At 50.4% G+C, this 26,931-nt stretch overlaps 1 protein-coding gene across 1 annotated transcript in view; it reads right to left on the bottom strand.

Annotated features, from left to right (window-relative positions):
* The window catches only part of LOC135901426 (probable E3 ubiquitin-protein ligase RNF144A-A), a 49,042-nt gene extending 39,394 nt beyond the window's left edge, over positions 1-9,648 (bottom strand). Inside the window, exon 1 of the mRNA XM_070539830.1 lies at positions 9,195-9,648. The gene's annotated coding sequence lies outside the window, so the exon portion shown is untranslated. The remainder of the gene's footprint in view (positions 1-9,194) is intronic.
* Between the last annotated feature and the right edge of the window lie 17,283 nt (positions 9,649-26,931).

Below are 26,931 nucleotides of genomic sequence, written 5' to 3'. Positions count from 1 at the left end.
CTGCATGAATATCTCTTTAAATATAATTAGCAACACGCTTTCACTGAATACGCAGCCAACTAGATCACACACAAATAAGATCGTTTTAAACACAAGATCACAACAGTCACGAGAAGAAGTACACGAATAGCCGCTTGACACCTTTAAGCCTGGTGGCAAACAAGCTTTCCAAGTATGACAGGCATTTGAAACTGGCCAACTTTTCAAAAACGTATAATAAATAGCTGTTGAAAAAATATCAAGTTATGGAAAAGGAAAATAAAGCACTAAGGAGGTATTTGTGTGCCCTAGAAAGAATAGAGACTTTTACAAGAAAAAAAAAACACCAATGGTTGCACCGTAAGAGATAAAACTTCTACATGACTAGGCTGCAAGAAAGACCAATTGGTGGGTCATAAGCGCTATACAGCCGACTGTCAAGTATTGGACGAAAAGAAGGGGAACCGAGGGGCCCGTTTTATAAGAACGCTCGCACGCGACCGTTAGTCAGAACCATGTGAAAACAACAGATAATGAAGGAACGGAAAGCATGGGACAAATTATTTATATTTTTCTAACTGAAGTGCAAGAATGAGAAGCTAGTGGGAAATGGAGGAAAGCTCAACTCGGCTGACGGTGAGAGCCACGACCTCTGCATTGCGCGCGCGTTGCACGACGAATTGTGCTACGGCGACAGTTCCCGCGTCCACGCACTCTTGGGCGTTTGTGTATGCATAAAAGATCTAACCCAAGAAATGTTAACCAGCGCGAAACAATTAATTGTGGGGTTTTACGTGCCGAAACCTCGATATGATTATGAGGCGCGCCATAATGTCCGGGCACACCGGAAATTCGGACCACCTGGGGTTCTTTAACGTACACCTAAATAAGTACACGTGTGTTTTCGCCTCCATCAAAATGCGGCCGCCGTGGCCCGGGATTCGATCCCGCGACCTCGAGCTCGGCAGCCCAGCAACATAGCCACTAAGCAACAACAGCGGGTGTCGCAAAACCGAAAACAAAGCTTGTATAACCGACCAGGTTTCTGCATTGCGTCAGAAAGCTTGTCGCTGTTTTACTTCTGGTAATTATAATTTGCGATACTTTGTTCAGCAGGTGCGGAACAGTAACCCGATTTGAACAGTCGGTTGTTGCGAAATATTTGGTTAGTTTTGATATTAGAAAATACCGAATAGTTCCTTTTCGAATGCGAATAAAATATTACACACCAACTATTCATATCCGAAACTTCGATATTTTTCTGTCTTATAGTAAATACATTACTAAAGCTACACCCCTCTGTACTGCGTTGGTAAAGTCATTGTTTTCCTTCAGCTGCACGAACATTAGACCAACATGACACGTCTAGGTAAGTTATTTATTTCAAGCTATAGCTTAAATTAGAGTGTTTCAAAATACCTACAATCTTAAAATCCACTTCACAGTTATAGCGACAGTTGTGACTTTTGTTGTCTCCCTTCAGTGACACGTACGCTTCCTAAAATGTTGGCAACACTAGACTAACTATAGAGTTTCCTACAATATTGTATTAAACTCTATGACTGTAATGGTTCATAATGTACGATTGAAAACTAGATCTGTCGATGACAAAGATAAATTTCACTGTCGCATTTTTCAGCCTTTTTTATTGCAATGACAATCGGGTAATCCGCAAGGGAGGCGAACTTAACAGTTCACGTGCCACCTGAGCCCGTGCTGAGTATGCATTCTCCGCCCAGTCGTGAACTTCCGCATAATCTCCGAACGCAATATTTTCGGACAAATGAACGTGTGATTAACACATTAAATAAAAGAACGTGTCATCGTTTATGGGTATCTGGCCGCTAAAGCGGCATCTACCTAACCTCCTTCTAGCCCGGAAATGGAGCCGGGTGGAAGGAAGGTTGGGTATAGGTGCCGCTAACCTAACTTCCGGTCCTCTTGGAAGGAGCCCTTCGTGTTGGGCTTTGTGGTAAAGCATACGAAAAACGAACGTGTACTGCAGGGAAGTCAAAGGCGACATTATATGCAGCTGCCGTTGTTGGGACGATATATATATATATATATATATATATATATATATATATATATATATATATATATATATATAGAGAGAGAGAGAGAGAGAGAGAGAGAGAGCGGTGACTTGCTCCCCACTCGAAAATTAGTTGATACGCCATTGTTCGGGATGCCGCCGTTATACCGACGGAAGGGGGGGGGGGAGGGGGGATAATGAAGACACATACACACCATCGTCGCTTATCGTATCGTCAGGAGAGGACGCATTGCTTCGCTCAAAGACGGCTATTCCGTCACTTCTCGTCCGGTGGCACACACGTACAGCACATTCCTTTTCAGACTGCGTTGTTCGACAGCTAATCGAAGGAGAAAACGCCTTTAAACGAAAGCGGCGCGCTGTCGCAGGATGCGCGGCCTCGCTTAACGCAGCTGCGCGCGACGCCATCGCGTTGACGCGACGAACAGCGCGCCGTCACAGCCGAGTTCGCCGCCCGACATACTCGCTGCATTCACGTCGATTTGAGGGTGGCGCAGCTGGTTTCTATCCAGGCTTCGAGTATATCCTAAGTTCCTCGGATCTGAAAATTCACATTTCTAAATGAAGCGTATATACCCCAAAGTGATGTCGCAATACACCGCTCCACCGCGGTTCGTTCACGAATCGGACGTAATTCGTTCGCTAAATGTATTTATTTAATTTGTATTTATTCATTTATTTATTATACCTCAAGAGTCCCTGCAGAGACATTACGTGAGGGATAGGTACAAGTGATATAACGTAATTACAGTAAAATTTGGTGAATATAGTTCAAACGAATGCAAGTCAGTCAGTGAATACAAGATACGAAAAAATAATTTTAAAAAAAAAACGGTGGGCGACCCTAACCCTTCACTAAGGTGTCTCTTAGTGGCACTCGCACCTCGGCGTTGGTGTTCTTTGGGTTACCTTCAGGTAAACGCAACGCGCGGACCGAGCTCGGAGGCAACTGTTTGCCATTAATTAGCCGGTTAAATATCGTGCCACATTCTTGCGTACGACGTCATTACTTCCGCTTTCTACTTCCGGGTTTCCAGTAATTTCGCCAAAGTCGCACTTACGTGGTGGGTCTCTAAAGTCTACGATTCTGTGCTTTGGTGTGCGGTAATCAGAGATTTCTAATTAATTCTACTTATTCCAGACACTTCAGTAACTCAACTTGTAACTAAACTTATGCTCTGATATATCTATAATGAAACCCATGAATTTTGTACTGCACTATTTTTTTTTTCAGATTTATTTTGAATTTCCTCCCCGGTCGTCTCGGGAGATGAACCGGAAGTGCTGCGCAAGAAACAAGAGCGTCACTCGACCCCCGGCCGTGCCACTAATAACGGTGCGTAGCAGTATGCACGATAATCGTGCACGTTAACGTCGACGTGTGTGATCTCTTCAACGGCAGATTTGAATTCTGCAGGGTCGTTGATCGTAACGATATGGCCGGGAAGACGATGCCAGTCACGCACAGCATACAAATAAAAATTAAAAAAAAATGATTGACGAGACGTTGCGGTGCGGGCACGTGAAGGAACGGCGTCTGTTCCCCTTCGTCGTGGTCCGCAGGCGCATTAGTCGTCACTGGTTAACTAGAAAAGAAATGTACACTAGTTACTACGCAGTTTGCCACACACCCTTGATATAACTCAAGTTGATTACAGTAGATTTAGTAACATTACTGACTAAGCAAGGTAGTCACTGTTAACTAGTAATGGGCATCAGATACCAATTCCAAACGCAGAACGACCGGATACGAAGCTTCTATGCAGCCTGTAACACACGTATCGGGCCTTCTCTGGAATATGCAGGAGCCGGTACGACACACGTGTTAGAGGCTCGAGATTTTGCATCCGGTGGTGCTAAGTGTGTTTGGAATTGGTAGCCGAGACCCATTAGTAACGCTGCTCGGTGAGTAGCGTTACTAAATTTACCGTTATCAACTGCACCGATGCATTAGATAGCGTGACAAACTAAGTAGAGCGCGAATCGCGCAAAGTTAAACATTTGATAGAGCGCAGTATGCACTCTGCGCGGTCTTCTCCAGTGCCGTGGATGTTCTTGGCGAGTCTGACCGACAGCGGGCAACAGCGGCCACGACTGAATTAAGGTGCAGCACTGCGCGTGTTCGCGAACACACTCGGGACCATCACGTGCACGCGTCCATAGAGCGCATCACGTGATTCCCCGGGGTATAATACACTATCGTTTCCGGCTTTGCATGCATCCACTTCGCGGCATTGGGATATTTACATTTTGAGAAAGCACGCGAGGCCAGGTCGCGGCGGCAACAGTATCGGCTGCAGTTTCGCTCCACGGACTCTCTCTCTCTCTCTCAAGGTACACACCGGAAATGAAATTTTCGACCTCGTGGGCGAGAGACCGAAGGCAGCCTCGCACGACTCGTGCAAGCAGCGCGTATATGCTGCACACGCACAGCGGCCGTCGGTGTGCGACACTGCGAAGGGGCAGCACTGCGCGCGGCTGCACCAAGCGCCAGCTCTCGCCGGAGGCCCCCCCCATCGGAGGCGGCGCGCGTACTCGAAGCAACGACGGCAGCCATTCGCTCTCGGCGGCAGCGCGCTGGTGCCCACGATTCGGGGACCCTAATCGTACGGAGTCAAACCAGTTTCTTTCGAACGCATTTCCTTGTCGTCGCGGCGTCCCTCAACGCGGTGCGCCCGGAGCGGCACCGGACAGCCACGGGTCGAGTCGGACCGGGACCCCCCGTTGTTCATGCGGAAGCTTTTGTTTTTCGGCTGGCGATCTTCGCTTGCGGACGAGAAAACGGGTTAGACGTGGGCGTCATTAATTTTTTTTTTCTTCTATTCGGTATAGTGATTGAGATGCAAGGCGCTTAAAGGTTCCTGGACGGCAGAGGTCGGTGGGCCAGGCTGTGCGGTTGAGGCAGCTTATAGTGCCGAGCACGAAATTAAAACGCAAGGACTGCCTTTTACTATCCCGTTGTGACCATTCACAGGCTTCATTATAGAAGTGCACCAAATCACGGTGCCCACAGCTTCCACGTTTTCGCCACTTAATAAGGCGCATTCATAAGGGTGGACGCACCGGCGTCTTCTCCGTTCTCTCGTGCTATAAATTCGAAGCCTTCCTCAACGCGACGTTAGCAGCTTATTTAACAGGCGTAACGCGTGCGCATGTCTGATAAACAGGCGACTTGTAAACGTCTTAGCATTTATACGGGAGGGGGGGGGAGGGGCTCCATAACCAAAACAGCGCCTACCGCATTACCGTTAATTTATCACAGTGTTTACATATTTGTTCAGTCTTTGTCCGTCCAGAAGAGAGGAAAGAGTTGACGGAGATATCCGCCAAACAAAGCTGTCGCGAAATTAAGCTGCTGTGCCAGTATATACGTACGCGAATTATATCAATGTTTACATATAGAGAGTTGAATACTTTGTATATAATTGCAGGTTTGTATAGCAGTGTTACAGTTGACTGTCACCCACGAGCTTGTTTCACTTCTCTAATGAGGTAAAATGCTTTCGGAATACCCGATACGAGCGCACACTGAAGAAGCCAACGCAGAAGACACGTACCATTTCGACGAGATGCCGCGCTGAGAGATATAAGCCGCGCAGAAGATTGACCGAAAGCGGTGGGATACTGCAGCCCCTGGCTCCCGAGCAAGCACGCGACGCTCGTGTTGTCTGCCAGCTTCGCGATGTCCACGGGCGGCCGTGATTGGAGAACGCCCGTGCCGAGTCACAGCCCTGACGGTCTTGCGTCGCCGACGGACAGTGCGCTCACTTTCAACGTACACCTTTCCGATAAGCGCAGCGACAAACACGCATATCTCTCTCGAATTTCCGGAGAACTGAGTGACGACGTTCCGCGGCAAAAAGATATACGAACATGTATCGTGGTGCGACACGCTTGGGCACGGATTGTAAGCATGAAATGCTTTTAGCTACCGTTGTCGGCGACCTTCAAGTAGGCGACTTTGAGCAAAAAACCACAGCCGTTATCTGGGCACGCAAGCGAGAACGAGGTCATCCGGGCAACCACTCAAAACATTAAAAAATTCGGTCTCTGGCCCCCAACCCTTTGTACAGGACCGCATTACATACGCTAGTTACTGCCCAAACAAGCTACAAGAAATTTTGATTCCGATTTCTTCCTAAGGTTCACAACATCACTCAAGCTGCAGCTTCTAGTACGCTCAAGTTTTATTTGTCATGTCCAATAGCGACGTTCAAGAGGCAGATACAGGGCTCTATATACGCTTCCTTGTAATTTTTTTTTGGGGGGGGGGGGGGGCGCTGAACGCCAGCGGTCCGCGAGTTCTGCAGCGCCGGTTTTGCGTGACCTCGAGAGATGGCGCCACGCAGGCGCTTCTACCCAGGGGCTTTACCCGCCGCGGTGGCTTAGCGGTTGTGGTGTTGCGCTGCTAGGCACGAGGTCGCGGGATCAAATCCTGACGGCGCATTTCAGTGGAGGCGAAATGCGAAAACGCCCGTGTCTCGTACGTTGGGGTCACGTTAAAGATCCTCTGGTGGTCAAAGTCAATCCGAGTCCCATACTACGTCGCGCCTCACTATCATATCGTGGTTTTGACACGTAGAAGCCCAGAATTCATTCTTCTATGGCGAGGCAGTGCGCTCTGTCTCCCTGGCGTTTTTCACTGCCTGTCGTGCAGCCTTCAGCCGGTTTTCTTCTAGCCGGGTACTGTCCACATGGACCAGTCCAAATGGCGCGGTGCGATGCGCCGTTGCGGACATGGATTACACCCATTTTAAGATTGTGGCCTCCGACCAATCTGCTTTGCCGGTAGCCCATTTCACGCTTACATCTACTCTCGATTAGGGGGAGAGCCGGCAATATATTTTTTTGTTTTTGTTTTCATGACCGCACGCTTTACCATGTTAGTCGTTTTATAAGGTTTATGCGTCAGTTTCTCACATGGTTCCTTTGTACTTATTCATTTTTACGATTTTGTATCCCATCAGTGTACTTATTTAGTCCTTTATCTGCTCAATCAACTTTATCCTTTTCTGCTATATTGTACATATCGGCAGATTTGCGTTACTTTCATTTTTTTTTATTCGTCATAAGCGGCCCCGCCGCAGTTTTTGCTTTGAGGCGACTTCCTGTGTGTAACTTTGCCCTTGTATTGAACCACTTATCAACAAAACCGAATCGATGTCGTCTGCTCGCCGTGACAGACGGCCTCGACCCGCCGATCGCTCTCCCTTTTCTCACCAAGGCGGCAAAGGTTGCGCGAGGCACCGCCGAAGGAAGGGTCGGTCAGCTCTCGGCGAAAGGCTGGCGCCCCAGGGGGAGCAGCTAGGTCGCGCAAGGCCAGGGCGGGCCCCGTCCAAGGCCTCGCTCAATTAGGACCCGGCGTTGCCGCGAGGTCTGGTCGTGCCGCGCTCTCAAGAGCAGCGCGCAGAATCGGCTTCCAAGAGCGTTTTAGTGAGACCTTTAATTCGTATGTGGCATCCAGAGGCGCGGGTTTGATTATCGCGCAGGAAATGACGGACGTCGTCGTGGCACCGACCGAGGTGCACGCGAGAAGACACGACTCGCCTTCCTTCTCCCCAACGTGACACTCTTATTAAACCAGACTCGTGTAGTGCGTAATGACAGCGCGTCGGTGACTGAACTATGACGCGCACACCGGCGAGCTCAAGCTGTTGGTGACGCTGCCGTTCACATTACTGAAAACGTCTGGCAACATTTTGACGACATTTATACACGGTCTCCCACGTAACTAGTGCCAACAGTTAAAGATATGCGAGGACCACGTAGCTGGACAGAACCAAGGTACGTTTGCCGTCGCTTGGAGCAAGTCAGACAATTTTTTTTTGTATTTCGACTCATTAGATAATCAGTTAATTCCAAAATATTTTAATTAGAGGAAATTGTCAATGAATATATTGTAGACCGTCGTAAAAAATTACCGATAAATATTTCTGTGGCTCAATACGTGCTGCATAAATGTTTTTTCCAAGCGTTAAAGGAAACCCGCAAAAGCGCGCGGCACGTTTTTTCGTGCGAAAAAAAAAAAAAAGACTTGCTCCAAGCGACGACAAGCAGCATTACCTAGGTTCAGTCCAGCCACGCGGGCCCCGCATATTTTTATTAAATTTTGGCGCTAGTTACGTGGGAGACCGTGCACAGACGCAGCCACGACAGTCGCACGCCTAAAACGCAAGCAAGCGAAATGCATTCGCTCACACTTAAACAATGGCGCAGCGTGAGACAAACTGAACAGCGCACAAGGAGTGCCGAGACCCAGACGGGTTTACCGCGTCTTCGACGCCCACTGCAGCCCAGACACGCGCGCGCCACCACCGCTGGAAGCTCGGCTGATGGCATTGTGCGTGCCGTCCGATGCGGCGAAATGCGCACTATGAGGTAGCTGGCCTCGCAGCGGTACGAAGGTGCACGAGCAAGCCAGGTGTGAATGCAGCTGCGAGCTGCCAACGAAGCAGCTGACCTTAATGTGAATACGAACAAACGCTCAACCCTGTGGTGGCCGATCGGAGGTCAGCCAAATCGCGCATCATTTGCACACCGCAATTGCTTATGTCAGATTCGCATGTGACTTGCAAGTGCGGCTCAAAGCGGCTCAGTCGGAGGCGAAAACGGAAGCCCCGGGGATGCATCGCGGAACCCGTCAGACGGGAAGCGCGGAGACCTTCGCTGCCACAGAGAGGCGCACTATTTACGTTAGCAACACAAACATCTGCGGACGCTTCACGTCGAAGGGCGAGACAACAGTTCTCGAGTGCGATGACTCATGCATCACTCGCGACGTCACTTTCCTCCGTGACTGGAGTCGTACGACGCGAGCGCGTTTGGCAGCGGGCGTCCTTCGGTGTCGCTCAAAAAACATTTTGCTGTAGCAACGGCGCACCATGTTGTATTAGTTGAGCCGTCCCAAGAAATCGGCTGACGATCGCCACAAATCGAAACCGGACTGGGCGGGAAGGACGACGATGTGCCTCTGAATCTCGTCGCACACCGAGAGGCGGGGCGCGACGCGGACAACAGCTGCTGCGGTCGTCCAGGCCAGGGGCCACCCAAAATGGTCTCCGACGTTAGGACTAACGCTTCGACCCCGGTTTAGAAAGCGGGGTTTCGACGCGGAGCCGCGGCCATGCGTCAACGAAAGGGAGCGCCGAAAGTCACTAACCTCGGCTGCCGATGCGGCGGGCTCCTTCGGTGACGACTGCAGGCGGCGCTCGTACGCCGAAGAACGCATGCGTCGATCACGACGAGTTACACACCACGAGAGCCGGCGTTCGTCTCTGGCCGTGGCGCACGACTCGCAAGCACTGCTCTTGACGGCTGAAAGCGCACACCGCCGCCTGACCAACACCCGGCGCGCAGCTGACCCAGGAGCACGCGCGCGTACGCACCACACACGCACGCACACCCGTCCGCTCAAAACTGGATCAAACCGAGTGCGAGTTCTGCTGCAGCCTCGGAACACAGCACTGGCGCGTGCGAGAGCACGGACAACCTGGCGATCTCCTTTCCCACCGCCTCTTTTATACGCGCACTCTCTGCGGGCGTCGCCGTCGTGGTTGTTGTCGTGGTCACGTGACTTTGCGTCATCGGGCGGAGGCCATTGCTCGTTTGTTTTGGCTCTCTCTCTCTCTCTCTCTCTCCAGCACTTCCAGGGTCTCCCCCCGTCGCTTGCGGCGAGCGCTCTTCAGCTTGCTCACATCGCACCGCATTCTGTGCCTTTTCTCTTTCTGCCGCTGCCAGAACAGGTTAAAAGGCAACGGGAAAAGAGAAAACAAGCAAGCAAGCCACGCAAAACGAGCGAAACCGGTGCGTCACGCCTTGACGTTTCGTGTTCACGACGGCCACTGAAAAAAACATTTCAAAGGAAGCATCATCGCACCGCGCAAGCCTCGGGAAAGGGCACTCGGAAAGCACTGCTGTCCATGCTGCTTGCTTGTTTGTGTCTTTTGTTTGTGCCATTCTTTTCGCCTATACGGCCTCACTACACGCGTGCGTACGTACAGAGCATTCAGACCGATGCGAGGCTGCAGTGTCGTAGCTACAAGGGCACCGTTAATATCAGTAATCTAGACGCCGAGCGACCTTCGTTTCCTGTCGAATGCGATTATTCTTATTTCCCGAGCATCTGCACGCTTGCCTCTGTCGTTCCGAGTAGACTGTTCCGCTTGGTCGTCGTATGCCTTTTAGTTGCCTCTAAATGTGCGCGGAGCTCAAGCGCCGTGGATGTCTCTAGAGAGATGCACTGATCGTCATCGGCTGTACTTTCCGCCAGCGGGGTTGTTCCTGTATATTTTGTGCGAGTTCGTGCGTGTGCCTAAAGCCTAGAGATCTTTAGGGAGACAACGGCAGCTTGGCTTGTAGTACGCACTTCTTGGAGCGCACGCACACTTCTGTGGCGTCGTCCGTGAAGCTGTTCGCGATTTGCCCTCGCTGCCGTGATAATGCCAACATTGGTCTCAGACGGAGTCGGTTGATGCGACGATGTGTGTGCATACAAAGAACGTCAGGCCGACGCCCCACTGCTGACGTGCTGATGGTGCCCGTGTGCCACGCGGGAGGCTGCCGGCTCCAAGCCGACAAAAGCGTCGCAGTCGACTCCGTTTGACGCCACTTTGTGCGCGAATATGGTCGTGGCCGAGCCGCCGTGCATGGCACCAGAGATCAACCCTGATTCTCCAAATACTTGGCGTATGTACGTTGTGCACGTAGCACATTTAGAGGTCACTCATATTATTCTAAGGACGACCCACGAACGCGAAGTGTGCCTGCATAGCATAATGTCATTTGAGAAAGCGCATAAAAATTCCTTATTAACTACAACTTTCCTGCAAGTTATTGATTGTGCCGACGTATTGACGGCGCGGCGACTTATAAAACATAGGGGTGGCTTGTTGGGCGGATTGGTGCATAATACTTGGTAAGGGCTTGCCAGCAAACGGAAAGGATAACTATAAAGAAAAACGTGAGGCAAGAAGCAGAGAAAGGAACAGGAAGGGTGCTGGGCTGACAACTCTATTTCTGAGAAACGGCGTCCGCAAAGGCCAAACGGAGCATGCGTTACAGCAATGCAAGTCACTTCGAGGGAAGCAATGTGCAACTGTCGGGTACAACTTTAGAAAAAAGGGGCGTTTACTCCTCCAAGGCGGATGCACATGAGCCTCCACCAATGGGCGCGCACTGTAAGCTGGCTTCACGAGCCAAACGGCCAGTGACCCCGCCGATGGAGAAGATGGCCGCCCGCGCTTGAACTAGGCCGAGTCGTGTGCGTCTGCTCCTCGTCAGAGTTAATTACTAAGCTGTTTGTGGTCATGCCGGAAATATTATTGCGAGTTAACCATTTGTGCTCCGTGCGTTTATTCTGAGCCGTTATACGGCGACGAAAGATCGCAGGCAGTATCGCTGACGCTATAGTCGGATACAACTTTAGAAAAAAGGGGAGGCCCCGCCCAGATGACCGAAGCGGCGAAGTCACCGGCCGTCCGGCGCATGACGTCGGTCCAGAATGCGCGCCCATTGGTGCACCCGCCTCGGAGGAGTAAACGCCCCCTTTTTTCTAAAGTTGTATCCGACTATAGCTGTGCGAATTGGCGAGACTGCAGGCTTGCAAAAAAAAAAAAGAAAAGAAGTGAGAAGGAAGGAAAGAAAAAAAAAGCATATCGCATTCTTGAAAATAGGTTTGTGAAATCCAAATCCAAAAATATAAATCTTGTGCTGTTTAAAACCAAGAGTTTAGATTTAAAATGATGGATGAAGTATTTTTGTATCATTCCTGCCTCGATCGTCTTCTGGGCCCAGGTTTGTAATGGTTTCGATAAATGCATTGTTTCTTTAACTACTTGCTAAATAGCAAATGATTCATTTTAAGCTCGGAAAACTAGTAGTAAATGTGCCGTGTACATGTAAACTATAGTCGGATACAATTTTAGAAAAAAGGGGGCGTTTACTCCTCCGACGCGGATGCACACGAGCATCCACCAATGGGCGCGCACTCTGGACTGACGCCATGAGCCGGACGGCCGGTGACTCCGCCGACGGAGAAGATGGCCGCCCGCGCTGCGAACTGGGCTATCTAGCCACCATAACTGGGCCAAGTCGCGTCAGCTGTGTGCTGCAGCGATAAATGCATTGTTTTATATAAGCACTTTTTCAATAGCAACTGTTTCATTTTAAGCTTGGAAAACAAGTAGTAGATACGCCGTGTACATGCGAACAAGGGCAAAAGCCATGCAGAGCTGCTCTTTCTACTTTTGTCACTTGCAATGAAGCTAAAGAGCAGACGACGGGCAGCGTTGTAGAAGGCACGGGGTTATTTTTCTCCCGCGATCCGGCATGGGCTGTAGCACATCGAGCTCTATTAAGCCAGCCATCAAAACACAAAAGTCTTTATTTGTACCGAGAATTACGCGTTTTAAAAGCACGGTTTCTTGAGCGGGACTATTTTAGTCGCGCAGGCAATTGACTGTCGCGCTTCGGCCATCTGGGCGGGGTCCCCCCTTTCTTCTAAAGTTGTACCCGACCATACACGCGACAATCTTCATCGAGAAGCCGGAGCTCGTCAAGAACGCAGATGGCGCGCTCACACACTTGTCCGAACAAAGTTTGTACAGATGTGAAAATCTTCTGTAGTCTTTCTTTCCTTTCGTGCCTTAGCTTTCCCGATAGCTGAAACGCTACTCAAGAGGTCCGGAAAAGTGTGTGGAGTGCGCCATCTGTTCGTGACGAGCTCCGGCTTCTCGATAAAGATTGTCGCGTGTAGTTGCATATTGTTTCCCTCGAAGTGACTTGCATTGTAAGTAAGTAAGCGCTTTATTCCCATATACAACATACATTTGAATAAGGACAGGTCTTGAGGAAAAAAGCTGCGTCAGCACCTTGACTAAGTCCTAAAACCCATTTTATGGCAGCAGCAGGGGGGAAAACAGTGCATGTGGAAATGATAACAATAAAGCAGAAAAGGGCGAATAAATTAACGCAAAAGAAGCAAACACAAATTGATAAACCACAAATTGAGAAACACAAACATTGATAAACCAAAACAAGTTACTTAGCTTGCATATTACGAAATCAGCAGTATGAAAAAAAAGAACGACACTCAGATCAGTCACGCATACTAACAGCAGATAGTGTTGCAAAAGTAGTATTGTGATGTACAAGTACAAGGTATTAGGCATAAAACCAGCTCTAGCAGCAATAATAATTATACAGACTAGTTAACGAAGACTGTAAAACATCGATATCAACGGCGATCAGTGTGTTAAGCAGGACAGGCAGCGTCACGCATGCTGTCACGCATGCTCCGTTTGGCCTTTGGGGCCGCCGTTTTTCAGAAATAAGGTCATGTAGTCCAGAACCCTTCCTGTTCATTTCCCTGTGTCTTGCCTCGCGATTTCTTTCTAGTTATCCTTTCCGTTTGCTGGCATAACTTACCAAGGACTACAGCTCAGTGACGTCATTACTTTCAATTCAATTTGAGCGACGAGCCATCTGTAGGGCGAATGCGCACTGTGGAGAAGGTACGGTCAGCCGATCACTGAAGGCGATGCGAACAGACCCATTTGCTCTGCATTATAAGACCGCAAGGTGGCGTCCTTTCGTGACCAGCTCGGCTCACGATAGCCGCACCGACAGGCGTAGCAGCTCCACAGCGTGCTCCTTTTCGGTGCCCTCTAGCACTCCGTGAGCAATAATGCATGCGACCAGAGCCGGCGCTTCTTCCTGTGCAGCATCGCGCGCGTATGGTGTGCCCTACGTGCACGTGCCTGCCGCTGTCTTACCGTGAAAGTTGGACGGAGGTGCTGTGCGGCATACACGAATGTTTACCACCATTCAAGCTGCTTTACGACAAAATTCGGGAACATAACAAACTTGCTTGCACTTCTTTATTTTCTTTTTGTTCGGGGCAGAAAGCTGCAACCGCAATGTGCGAAATATCAAATATGTAGTAAGACAGAGGTATAACAGAAGAAACAGCCGCGCGAAAAATATCGGCTACAAATGTTCAACTCGCTCACCTCAACTAGTCTTCCGACGTGAGGGCTCGCGAAGCCCCCAGAAGTTCAACGGTGGGTTCTCCTTGGAGATCACCGATTTTAAGGCTGTCGATGCGGCCAAGAGTTCGCGACAGACTTTCTCGGCACGCTTCAAGTCAGTGACAGGGGCGCGCTGTGGCGCTTGGCCTTCCCAGGGGCCACTTTCTCGGTAGCGGGCAAGGCTTTTCCCCCGGGCTTTCATTGGAGCCACAATAATTACCGGACCGCATGGTGATTCCGCCCGCTATACTATATGCAAACGGGCCGGGAGAATCCGCGGCTTTAGAGGACGCTGCACGGCGCCGAAGGACCTCGCCGAGGCCGTGACGTCTTGGAGCGCCGAGTGCCCGCGGCTTCCCCGCACCTCGGGCGAATGACGGCGTCGACCCGACGCGTGGTGGCAGCTCGGTCGTTGTGGCCGCTGCACGTGGCTTCGATCGCTCGGCCGCACCCGTCCGATGGGCCGACGAGCGCTGAAACGCCCGCGTGCTTAGGTTCGTGTATACGTTGGGGAACCGCGGGTGATAAACTGACCCGGAGTTGATATTTAGTCGAGGGGCACTTAGTTAACCCTACGTAGATGAACGCGAAAGCATTGCGTCCACCGCGCAATGCTTAGACATTATGCCACAACGCAATGTCGTGGGTTGGAGTGCCTTAATAAACTACATCTTAAATAACTGTGCCTTCACTCATTCGGCTTTAGTTAACATCAAAGGTCGTGGGTTCGACTCCCACCAAATGTCGAGGGTCAGAATGCCTTAATTAACGCTGTCTTAACTGTGGATTCGACTCCCACGAAAGGTAGACGGTTCGTAGCCTTTTTGTACCATCCTGTGGTCACACCGCCAAAACGGGATTTTCCGCCTCGTGAGCCATTTAATGTTTTCTCAAAAAAACGGGGAGCTTCGGCACCCCCCATAGCCTATGGGAAGGTATATGCGGGGAAAATGAGGTGACGTTGCAATAGCGTGCGTACAGTGAGTGCTAGTGCATGATCCGCCTGGTGTGCAAGGGATGCAGGCAGACGAGGGCATGTTGAATGGTGCCTAACTGGAAAAGTTGTAAGCAGTACATTTCCAGAAAAGTTATAAATTAAACAAATAAAAATGATAGCAAAACGCACACGTTAGCACGCGCACATACAAGAGCGAAAGAAGAAAAAAAGACATAACATCAACAATTCCGGCGAGCTTTTCGAACAGCACGTCTGCATGATTATTCCGCCCTCGCGACAGCAGCTCGCGACCGTCGTCAGCGCCGCGCTGTGCGGCGTCCGCACACACCCCGGGTGTTCACGGCGCGATCGTCTCGCCGCGTCAAACTGCCGGCCTTTGGTTTCGCTCTCCGAGATCTGATTGGAGCCCATCTCGCACGTTAGAAATTAAGCTATGGGGTTTTATGTTCCAAAACCACCTTCTGATTATGAGGCTGATTTCCAATTATGATTATAAATGTTATAGGTGCACGGTGAAGCACAGGGAAGAATTTGTCAAGTGCCGGTTGTCCGTTGTATACTGTTTGCCCATATCTTGTAGGAAAGTATACATCGGCCAAACGGGTCGGTGTGTAAACACAAAACTTTTGGAGCGCCAAAGGTTACTGGGGGGAAACATTCATTCCCGCATTAAAGGGCACTGATCACAACATGGGTGCTGACCGCTTTGCAATGGCACTACAGCTCTATCGCAGGGAAATAGTCCAAGCTTTTCACATTCATAAGAGAGGAGAGGTTTGCATCAGTCAGCCATCTGTTCTTCCGAGCCATGGTGAGGTTGCCTTTTTGGAAGAACACTAGGAAAAAGAGAGAGAAAAAAATTTGTAATAAAAAATGTTTGTTAGGGGTGCAACAAATAGGGTAGGATTGCACAACATGATAGACAGGTTGCCTATCTTTGACGCCGGAGCATGCGCGGGCAAATGAATTTGAAGAATGCGTTTAATCTTGCCTTGCTTTTCTTTGACGGCTGAAGGTGCGCACCTATATAAATATGAAGTATGCGTTCTGAAAGAAAATAGTTGCGAGTGCAGCGAGTGTTGTGTATTCCTGCGTGTCTTCGCCTTGTGCTTGTCAGTGCACTGCTTCATCACCAAGGCAGGATGGAAGTCCGATGTTTACAAATTTGTCCCTCTGCACCAAACCAGGTATCACCGTTCTGTAAATTGCATACATCAGAACATCCAAAGCGGACGAATTTTATATATCATTTTGTGTCGTACGTGATCTTGTCACAATATTTATTAAGGTTTTTCAAAAATGCTACGCACGTATTACTAGTGTACTTGAGAAACAGGTATATTGCATAAAATTCCTCCACTTTAGATGTGCTACTCGATGCAGTTTACAGAATTGCGATATCGTTTTTCACTGCTGAGTTACGGAGTTGTAAACTTCATAGTTTCCTTCTCTGAAAAGTTTTTATTTTTTGACAAATTTTATCAAAAAAGTCAACGGCCTAAATAAAGATTCGGCTTCCAGCCGTGACTAGATTTGAGATTTTTCTTTTAAATGCAACGCACCTTATGAGACGTGGTGCAGTGGTCGCCTAGCAAAACGACTTAATCTCCTTTCCCGCGTATTCAGATCGGAGCCTCCGAGCTTCGTGGATGGGTGCACCTGTGCACAGTGCAGTGACGTCATGTATGCACGTCAACGCCAGGCATGCAAGTGACGGAAACTTGGCAGTCTCGTGCGCTGTACTATAAAAATTCTCATTCTTATTGTAGCTGCTGCTGTAAGCAGGTAGACAATGGCATGCTTGTTGCTTGCTCTGAAATAGCAGCAAGCAGTGGATCGAGCATTAAAAAAACAAAACAAAAACTTCTCTGGTGTTACGTGCTAAAGCCACGATACGATCATGAGGCAGGGGGGACTGCGAATTAATTTTGACCACCTGGGGTTCTTACACGTGCAGGGGCGTGCAGGAGCGGCCACGGCATTTCGTCGAAATGCCGTGGCCGCTATTCGATCCCGCGACCTCGGGCTTTGCCGCGCGACGCGGCCGAGGTCGAGCTGGGACGACGGGTGTGTCGTCGCCCGCAAGCAGGATTCAATATGGCGACGATCGAGCGTCTGAGCATGACGGTGCTTGTTCGAAGGTTCAGGCATGTGCTGCGGCAGCTGCACTTCTGTATACCAAGACTCCCGTGGCGCTGCGTGTATCTTCGCTCACAAATCGGCTCCCATGGTGTGCGTGTTCGCTTCTCGCTTTTCTGAGGAATCCACGCAACCCCGGCCAGCTCTCTTCAGCGGACGTCGTCGATGTTCGCACTTAATTCTTTAAAAATTTAAAATAATTAGAACAGAAGACACATATGAGAACAAATTGCTGCCTGAATATCGTCTAAATGACGGCCGTCATAATTGTTTCTTCATGGGGTAAGTAAATCTCCAGCCGAAGGAAGCATCGTGCAAAAGAAGGACAGCATAATTTTGCAATGTTCCGTATTGTCTTGCTGGCTGTGGTCGGCAAATGCTTCACGACAAACTTCCGCGTTTACTAAATGACCGTAATGAAAACCAAATCGACATTCGCCAAGTAAAATTATCTGACTTGTACGCGTTCTTTCTAGCGTAAAGTTTACCTCTCGAGCTGTTTACGATTTGTATTTAATTCTATTGTTTAATGCCACTACTACTACGTGCACGTTGTTATGAAATGTGCTGGCATTCGATGCTGTTGGGATGTATGCTAACGAATGACTCCCTGTGTAAGGCAGTAACTAGTGCCGCGTTTAAATTTACGGTTTCGTCAAAGTGGATGACAATGGTGCGTTTAACATGATGGTTTTGTCAAAGTGCATGACAATATGTAAACAAAATGCGTGTGTCTCTGCTGCCGTCTTTGCCAGTATGGGGGCGAAGGACTCCCTGAAGCCATCCCTACGAATCGCTTTTCCATTCACCTCCCATCACATGTATATGTGATAAAGCAATAAAGAATCAATCAATCAATCGGAAAGAAAAACAACGAAGTCAACGACTTCGAATGTGACAGTCTTCACCGTTTACCCGACTTTTCCCGCATCGATTCGGACCAAAAGTAAATGCTGCAAAGTCGAAGCAAGGCAATTACTCGTTAGCGGGTAATGTGTGGCGCGCGTCTCTCTCTCTCTCTCTCTCTCTGGCGACCTGCAGCGCGACACGACCGTCCGCTGCGGCATTCCGGAGGTGCTTCGCGTCCCCGCGCGGATCCCCTTCTTTTCGGCGGCATTGCTGGACTTTGGCCGCATTCCTTGATTATCTTTCTTTATGTTTTGTTCTAAGTGTGAGCGATTATCGCTTGTTTGCGTAGTTTCTCTTTCGGTCGCAGCTCTTTCGGCTTCCCGTCCAAAGCCGCGGCCATTCGTCGTCGTGATGCGGCGCTCGCGCGACAAAAAGAGAAGCGAAAGAAAAGAAAAAAAGATGCTCGTGCGAATAGCCTTCTCGTGAAGGGAAGTCGGTGATTGGGCAGAATGCGCCTCGCCACATCCTCGACACGCCGCTGCTCGATCCCGACAGTGCGGCACTTATAGGACGAGGTCTCGGGCTCGACTCCTGTCGGCGGATATGGCACATCCCTACGGGAGCGCATAGAAAGAAAGGGGCGCCCACGTAGTCAAAATTAATTCCGATCACAACGCGTGAGCTATAGCTAGCGTGTGTCGTATAGCCCCTGCGTTGATTTGATATACTGGCTGTCCCAGCTAACTTTAGCCAGAGTTTAAAAATGTGCGAATGCCGCGTATCTTCACAGAACCAATGTAATGTTATTTGCCGTCGCTTGGACATACTCAAATAATTTTTTTCATTCCGCCTAACTATATAATTAGTCCGAAATAATTAATCAACTTCTCACATATTCTAATTATATGAAAAGTGTCAATGAAAAAATTGTAGAGCGACCTGAAAAATTCCCGATACAGCTTTCCGTTGCTCGATACATGCTACGTAAAAGTGTTTTCCTGAGCGTGAAAGAAACCCGCGAACGCACGCAAAATTGCCGCGCGACTGGCCGCTCGAGGCACTTCGAGCATATTCGCGGGCTTCGGCTGTGTGTGCCAGTCACCACGCAATATGCACGAATCCCCTCCGTTTGGACTGCTGCCGACCGCTAAACCTACATCCGAACCTTTTTTGGACCGTGTCGATGTTGGAAAGTTTGCTCCTGGCCAGCCGCCGCGCTGGGTCTTGCCTCGCTAGAGGCTAGCTAGGCCTATCACTGGTAGCGCACCCACCCCCCAGCAGCCAGGTGCAATCGCAGGGTGAAGACCTCGACTCGACACACGTTCAGACGCAGTGAGTGGACCACGATACTCCGCGTGTACAAGGGAGGCAAACCAAGCCCGTAAACGCTGGTTGTGCCTCCTCATGCAGCCCCTGTTCGAGCTAAGCCTACCGCGTCCGTAGTCGGTGCTCCGGCCGACTCTGCCCCTGCGGCCTTCAAGCCGACATACCGCGCTCAACAACAACAGCTGCGCGTGACGCACGCAGTCGCACTGCGAAGTAAGCAACTTGATTCACTCCCTCACGGCACTGTATAAGGGTCCGACCAAGAGGAGGCCTCGCCTTGAACGGAGCCATGGCGCAGCAAGCTCTGCGAGTCACCGCCGCTGACCGGGACCTGGGAGAGTCGCTACAGCTCACGAGTCAACGGCCATTCACCTCGTCCAACTCAAGGAAGTGGTCCTTCAAGAGACCAGTTACTCCGTCGCCGCCCACATCGCACCGCCGCCCGCTGCTGCGCGCGGAGTCATCTCGCAAGCCTACTGGGCGGAAACACCGGAAGAAATGCTACAAGACCTCCAGACTCGCAACCCGGAAGCTGATATCATCGCAGCCCGCAGAATGGGTAGGACCCTTTCCATATTGATCACATTTGCGCATGGCCCAGTCCCTCACACCATACGCTACATGAGTGTAGTGTATAGATGCACGACGTACAAGGGAAGTCTAGACGCCTGCACACACTGTCGTCGACCACAGGTACGACGTGTGCCCCCACCCCAAGAGCGGTCTCTGCCCGCGGTGCGGGGACAAGCATGAGCCGCAAGATCTTCGCTCCTGCATCCCGACCTGCATTCTCTGTGGGGGGCAGCACCTCACGGGCACCGGCTTGTGCAAGGCAAAAAATGCCACCCCGCCAAACGACGCAGACCACCGCCCCAGAAGACAAAGTGCCCTACCAAGAGGGACTTTCCCCGCTTAGCACGACCCTCCCGTCTACCTCTGCATGAGCTTCCAAGGCTGCCAAGACGAACATCATGACCTCCCAGGACTCGGACGTGAATGCTCAGCGGAATGAGGTAAGGCAGCTCAAGGCAGCCCTCTCTACCTCCGCCCCTGCTCTACCCCCCACTCCACCACCCCCATCTTCTTCATCCACCCCGTCCGACCAACCTCCTCAGAAAAAGGGGAGGCCTGATGAGAGCCCAGCCCAACCTATAGACCTGGAAGCCGAATTTCAGGACCTCGCCCAAAACCTAGAATCCAAGTTCACAGAGCGCATTACTGCGCAGGTCACTGCATAGTACCAGACTATGATTGAAGCTATCATTACCGGTATAATGGATAGGGTCATGTCTAGCATCATGGCCAAGGTTGAGGAGCTTTTAGCTAACCTTTTTCCTGGACTCTCAACGGCCTCTCCTCCCGCAGTTTCACCTTCTGCACTCCTCCTTAGTCCCGCTACCCTTCAACATGGCTCCTCCGAAGCGCCATAATTCCTTACAAATTATTCAATGGAATTGCTGGGGCTTTCGGCGAAAGCGAAACCCTATGCAGCAGATTATCGCCAATTTTTCGTCCCCACCCGACATTATCGCTATCCAGGATGCCAATGTTTGCAGGCAACTGCCAGGATACGCTGTTATCCCCTCTGACTCCACTGATCTTCCTCGGGTGGTTACATACGTCTGTAACACCTTGCATTACGCGGAGCATGACATTTCCTCCCCTATCGCTCACACCTTCATCGAAATTTTACCCCCCCCCCCCCCGCCCCTGCACAATTTCCCCTGTTCATTCTTAACTGCTATCTTCTCCCACGACAGCCTATTCACCTACTCCCTCCACTCATCAATTCCGTAACCCAAATGGCCGGATCAAAGCCCCCTACTGGTTGCCGGCGACTTTAACTGCGCTCACGTGGACTGGGGCTGTCAACGCACCAACCACAGAGGCACAGTTTTATACACTGAAACGCCATTACTTCACCTGACCATCTTTAATGATTTTAGCCTACCTACGCAAGTTGGTAACATTGTTACTGCCGATACCAGCCCAGACCTCACGCTTGGTAGAAACTTGGACCACCTACAGTGGGAAAGAACGCAAGCCACACTAGGCAGCGACCACCACCTAATTCGGATAGCGGTGAACTATCTCCGACCTCAGCCCAAATTTACTGCTAGGCACACTAATTGGGACCAGCTCCGTAAATTTAGGCAAGCGAAGCCAGCACAGGCCCCCTTCGACCTAGACACCTGGACTACTCAGTTACAGAAAGACATTCGCCAACATGCCCAGACGCTCGATACCACCCCTGACACCCCCGTTATTGACAGTAAGCTCGTCCACCTTCTTGAAGCTCAAGACAACACAACGCGAAGGTGGAGAACTCAAAAGCACAACAGGAAACTAAAACTCAAACTCACTCAGCTTCAATCCCAAATAGAACACCAACGTGCCACTCTTTGCAAAGCTAACTGGGCTCAGGTTTGTGACGGCCTCCGAGGCAATCTCTCCACGACCCGCGCTTGGATCCTGTTACGCCACATGCTCGATCCCACGCAATCTAAAACTCAGACGCGTCTTAGCATTCGCCGCCTCACTCACAACCATCGGCAGGACACTGACGCCTTCCTCACGCAGGTGAAATGCACCTATACCACCCCAGGCCCTCCTTGAAAACATCCCGAGTACACGGGCTCACCCTAACCACAGCTTGACGCTCATATATTACAGAATCTGAATTTCGCGCAGCCCTATTGAAATTGCGCAATACCGCACCCGGGTAAGATCAAATTGCGAATGCTGCCATCCGAAATCTTGATGATGTCTCCATATCTCACCTAATTACCTATACTTTAACGAGTGCTGGGAGGCAGGTACCCTCCCTGCCTCCGGGAAGCATGTGGAAAAATCATATTTATCCCAAAACCTCACAAGCCCATCACCCTGGAGAACATCCGCCCCATTTCTCTTACATCCTGTCTCGGCAAGGCCTTTGAGCACATTATCCTTGCCCGACTGACAACGTACATGGAAGAAAATAACCTTTTCCCCCACAGTATGGTGGGCTTTTGTGTGCATCTATCTGCGCAGGATGCCTTACTTCAAGTTACGCACGATGTGCTTGATGATACCATCCCCCATCTTACTAAAGCTATCCTGGCGGTTGACATCATTAAAGCATTTGACAGAATTCAACACGCTGCCATCTTACGGGAACTGCAGGCACTACAGGTAGGCCCTAAAACCTACAACTACGTTCGCGCCTTCCTCTCTGGCCGCACTGCCTCCTTGCACATTGATCTGCTCAGCACACCCCCTTATACACTCGGCGAGCTTGGAACCCCTCAACGCGCGGTCCTCTCCCCCCTTCTATTTAACATTGCTCTCATCCTTTTAGCCCAGAAGCTCAATCTCATCCCACACCTATATAGAACACACTCTGTACGCGGATGATATTACCACATGGACCACTCATGGCTCTGACGGGAAAATATAGGAAACTCTACAATTAGCAGCCGACACCGTCTCCGCTCACGTATCATCTATCGGACTCGATTGTTCCCCCTCTAAGTCCGCGTTCCTCCTAATTAGACATCTGCCGCTAACTCACCCATCCAAATCACTTTACATGGATCCCCCTCACTCCCACCCTGCGCATCCTTGGCCTCTACCTGCAGGATTCCGGACGCAATGACCGTACCCTTAAAACACTCAAGGCCTCGACGCAATCAGTGTTGCAGCTTCTACGCCGCGTACCTTCCCAGCGCAAGAGTTTAGACGAAGCAGACAACATGAAAGTTGTACATGCTTTTACGCTTAGCCGCATCCTGTAGGCCACTCCATATCTCAAGCTGAACTGCACGGAAACCGAGCACGTGAACGCCATGATCCGCCTTCCAACTAAGGCAGCCCTAAACCTACCCCGCAGTACTAGCACAGCCAAACTCCTTGCACTAGGCATGCATAACACGCTTCCTGAACTAGTTGAGGTGCACCTTCAGACGCAGTACTTAATACTTGCCGCGAGCGCCACTGGCCGCCATATCCTCGCCTCCATTCGCATCAACATTCCCGCTAATCAGTTAACCACCCTTATAGCCATTCCTCGACACATTCATACACCCCTTGTAGTGAAACCTTTTCCTCGAAACGTCCATCTCCAGTATCACATCTCTCGCCATGTAGGTCGCGCAAATGCCCTCCACAAGTATTACGGACAAGTCGAGAAATCCGTTTGAGTAGACGCCGCATGTACAGCGCATGAAACTGTAGCAGTTGCTTACAACCCAACCCTACCCCGACCCCTAACTCACCATCTTCCCTCGGGCTCTACACCTGAGGAGGCAGAAGAGACCGCCATTGCCTTAGCCCTAGCCCTTTCGGATGCTGAATACATCTTTAGCGATTCCAAGACTGCCCTGTCCAACTTTGCCAGAGACAGGATTCACACCCCTGCCTGGAACTTGTTGAACACCCCCACCCAGAATTTACCACGCAGGGTAGAGCTCCGGTGGGTGCCGGCTCACTCTGGGAACCCCAGAAACGAGGCTGCCGATAAATTGGCCCGAGGTTTGATTTGCCGCGCTCAGGACAGCCTCGATCCGGGTTTCTCGAGGGAGCGGTAGCACAGCTTTGCGGAGCTCACGCAAGTACCCCGTTTGGGCCGTCGGACTTACCCTCCCCCCACCCCTCCCTGACCCACCCCCAACAGGTCCTCTGGAGATGCCTCCAGACCGGCACTCTCCCATCCCCTCAGCTGCTATCCCACTACTGTGGCACCTCCCCTACATGCTCCCTATGCGGCCACACTCTCCCACATCCTTTTGGCTGCCTTGCTGATCCTCCCCCGCAGGGACAACCCGCCATCTCAAGCTGGGAAGACTGGAAGGTCCTGCTCTCGTCTACGGACCCGACATCGCAGCTTAGTTCGGTGGCTCGGGCTGCAGACGTCATGAACAAAAGAAACATGACCGTCTCGACCTAGTGTGGGACCGTGCGGTGGGCCAGGGACCCAGAGGAGTCAAAAATCAGTTACTACGAATAAAGTTTTTCTGTCTGTCTTTCTGTCGCGGGCTTCTTTCACGCTCGGCAAAACACTTTTACGTAGCACGTATGGAGCAACAGAAAGCTGTATCGGGAGTTTTTTATGTCGCTCTACAATTTACTCATTGACGCTTTTCATCTAATTAGAATACGTGAGAAGTTGAACAATTATTTCGGACTAATTGTATAGTTAAGCGGAATGAAAAACACGATTTGAGTATCTCCAAGCGACGGCAAATAACATTATACCTTGGTTCTGTCCAGGTACGTGGCATTTGCATATTTTTAAACTCTGGCTAAAGTTAGCAGGGACACCCAGTATATACATGTAGCTGCTGATCTATCACGTACCAAACATTTTAACCCACCCACTCAACGACCAAACCCTGGCCGTCCTGAGTGCCCGCGATCGGGCCGTCAAGCTCGGCTTGGCGCTCCCCACGTGGGATTAGCCGGGTGGCGCGGGGTCTCCCCCTGCGTCTTCTCTGGACCTATTAAAGTTATTTCACCCACTCACACTACACGCTTCAAAGTGAATAAACGTGTAAATAGGTTTACAACTAACACTCCTTAAAATTGAAGAAGGGTGTGAATATAGACTATAAGTAACATCCCTACACTGTAACAATGGTGTAAGAGTGTGGCATTCACTTTTGGTCAGGTAAATTATTTTGCCGCGTAATGAAAAGCTTAAGCGCAGGCTGTGCACATGCTCTTCTGGAGAACCGATGCTCTTAGTTGGCGCTGTATACGTGTGCCGTACCTGTGGTCATCACAAGCGGTGCGCAAAAGGAACGACGAGCAGAGAAAACGGGCACGCAGCGCATCGTCTTCTGCCGGCCTGCAGTCGTCGTCTGTATGCACGAACGCCTTGCGCGTCATCACCCGCGGTGAAATAATTTACGAGGGAATAAGGGTGTAAACAGGTCTCACCCCTTTTACATCCTTCGGTGTGAGTTATATTTACGCCCCTGTTAATTTTTAAGGGCATGAATGACTTTGCTGTGTATACATATCCATCGCAGGATGCGCATAGAGGGTCGTAGTCAGCCTGCACGCGCCGAACAGACTGAGCGAGGTGCGCACGCGCGAACCGTGTCTGTTCGCGCCTCGATTCTCTGCGCCGGGTTTACCATACAACAATTCGCTGTGCTCCCCGATGCTGCAGGCGCTCTTGGTTAGAATCTCATTAACGTTCGAGCGCACATAGAAGCCTAATTTGGAAAGCAAGCGCAGCAGATTGAGTGTGCGTACATGATAGGTAACTTACGTTATGCGTAAAAGAATAATTTTAATCCTCTTAAAAAAAATGTATGTCGTTTCAAAGCGAAGCTTTCTTTGCGTCTTCTGCCGACTTTTCCGGCTGCTGCTGCTGCATGCACGCGCCGCTGAGTTTCCTGCGACACCACCGAAAAAAATTAAAAAGGCTGTCGCGTCGAGTTCAGATTATTGTAAACGCTCTTACCAGGCGTGTGGACACAACATCTCCTGAAACGCGCAAAACCACGAAGAAGAATTCTTGCGGCAGCAATATCTTGCGATCACTGCCAAGTGCAGCACACGCCTTGCTTCCGGGACAAGCGGCCGCACGAAACCACATTTCCACTGGCTTCGCCCGGCTCGGCGAGCGGCGAATAGGACATCCGCGGTGTGAACCTATCGTCCGCAGCCTGACGAGGGCGCTTGGAGCTGCAGCGCCTCAACAGTGTGTGGGCCGAGAGAAGGGCGCATAAACCGGCGCCAGCAGAGTGGCTCCAAAGCGCGCGCGCTGCGTCGCGGTCGAAAGGGAAGCGTCGCGCGGAACAGCAGCGAAACGTGGTGCAGACCGCGAGTGTGTGTATTCATACAGTTATACTAACTGAATTACCCACATCCCCACAAATCAATTCAACTTTAACACTTCTGCCACGACGCGATGCGCCATGTGAGGCAGTGATAATGTTCCACCCTGTCTGAGAACATACGAGCAATGACGCACAACAACGCCTCAACAAAGCACATCTCCCTGTACCTCTGTGGACTACGCAGGCGAAAAGCGTTGGTGCACGCAAGGTAACGTTCAACGTCAACTCACCGCTCTCGTATTGGACTAAATGCTGAAGAAATTACACGTTCCCCGCCAACATCACCGCTAACTATTGCCAATCAAAGTAAACAGCATACAAAGCTTCGCTTACACCGGTTCCCACAGTGCGTGGGATTCGCACATTTTTCGATAATCTAGAAAAATATGATAACAAGCTGAAAATAGCCAAATAAGTTCACTCTAGATACATATACGTTAGAATGTTTGCACACTGACATTGCTGCCGTTTTTCTGGCAATGTTCCATGCCAGTCGCGCAGTGCACAATAAAGCGCACTACGCGACTCCGTACACTTACGCTGTATCCAAGCTAACGTTAGGCAACCTGCTCAACGAAAAAAAATATCCGATTTAAAAAACATGGTGCAAAGTACGATTGTAAAACCTACCGTGTATACGGTTGTCACACGTCTGGCGACCGAACGCGCCGTAGGTCTTATGCGTCTAAGTTGCACTGTGTTTTTTTTTTATCTTTCCATTTTTCGTTGAACAGTTTGGCTGACGTTAGTTGGAACACTCTATACAAG

The sequence above is a fragment of the Dermacentor albipictus genome, chromosome 6 (assembly GCF_038994185.2).
Source record: "Dermacentor albipictus isolate Rhodes 1998 colony chromosome 6, USDA_Dalb.pri_finalv2, whole genome shotgun sequence".
Classification (NCBI taxonomy): domain Eukaryota; kingdom Metazoa; phylum Arthropoda; class Arachnida; order Ixodida; family Ixodidae; genus Dermacentor; species Dermacentor albipictus.
Note: the sequence above shows the minus strand (reverse complement) of the source record. Positions and strands in the feature narration are given on the sequence as shown.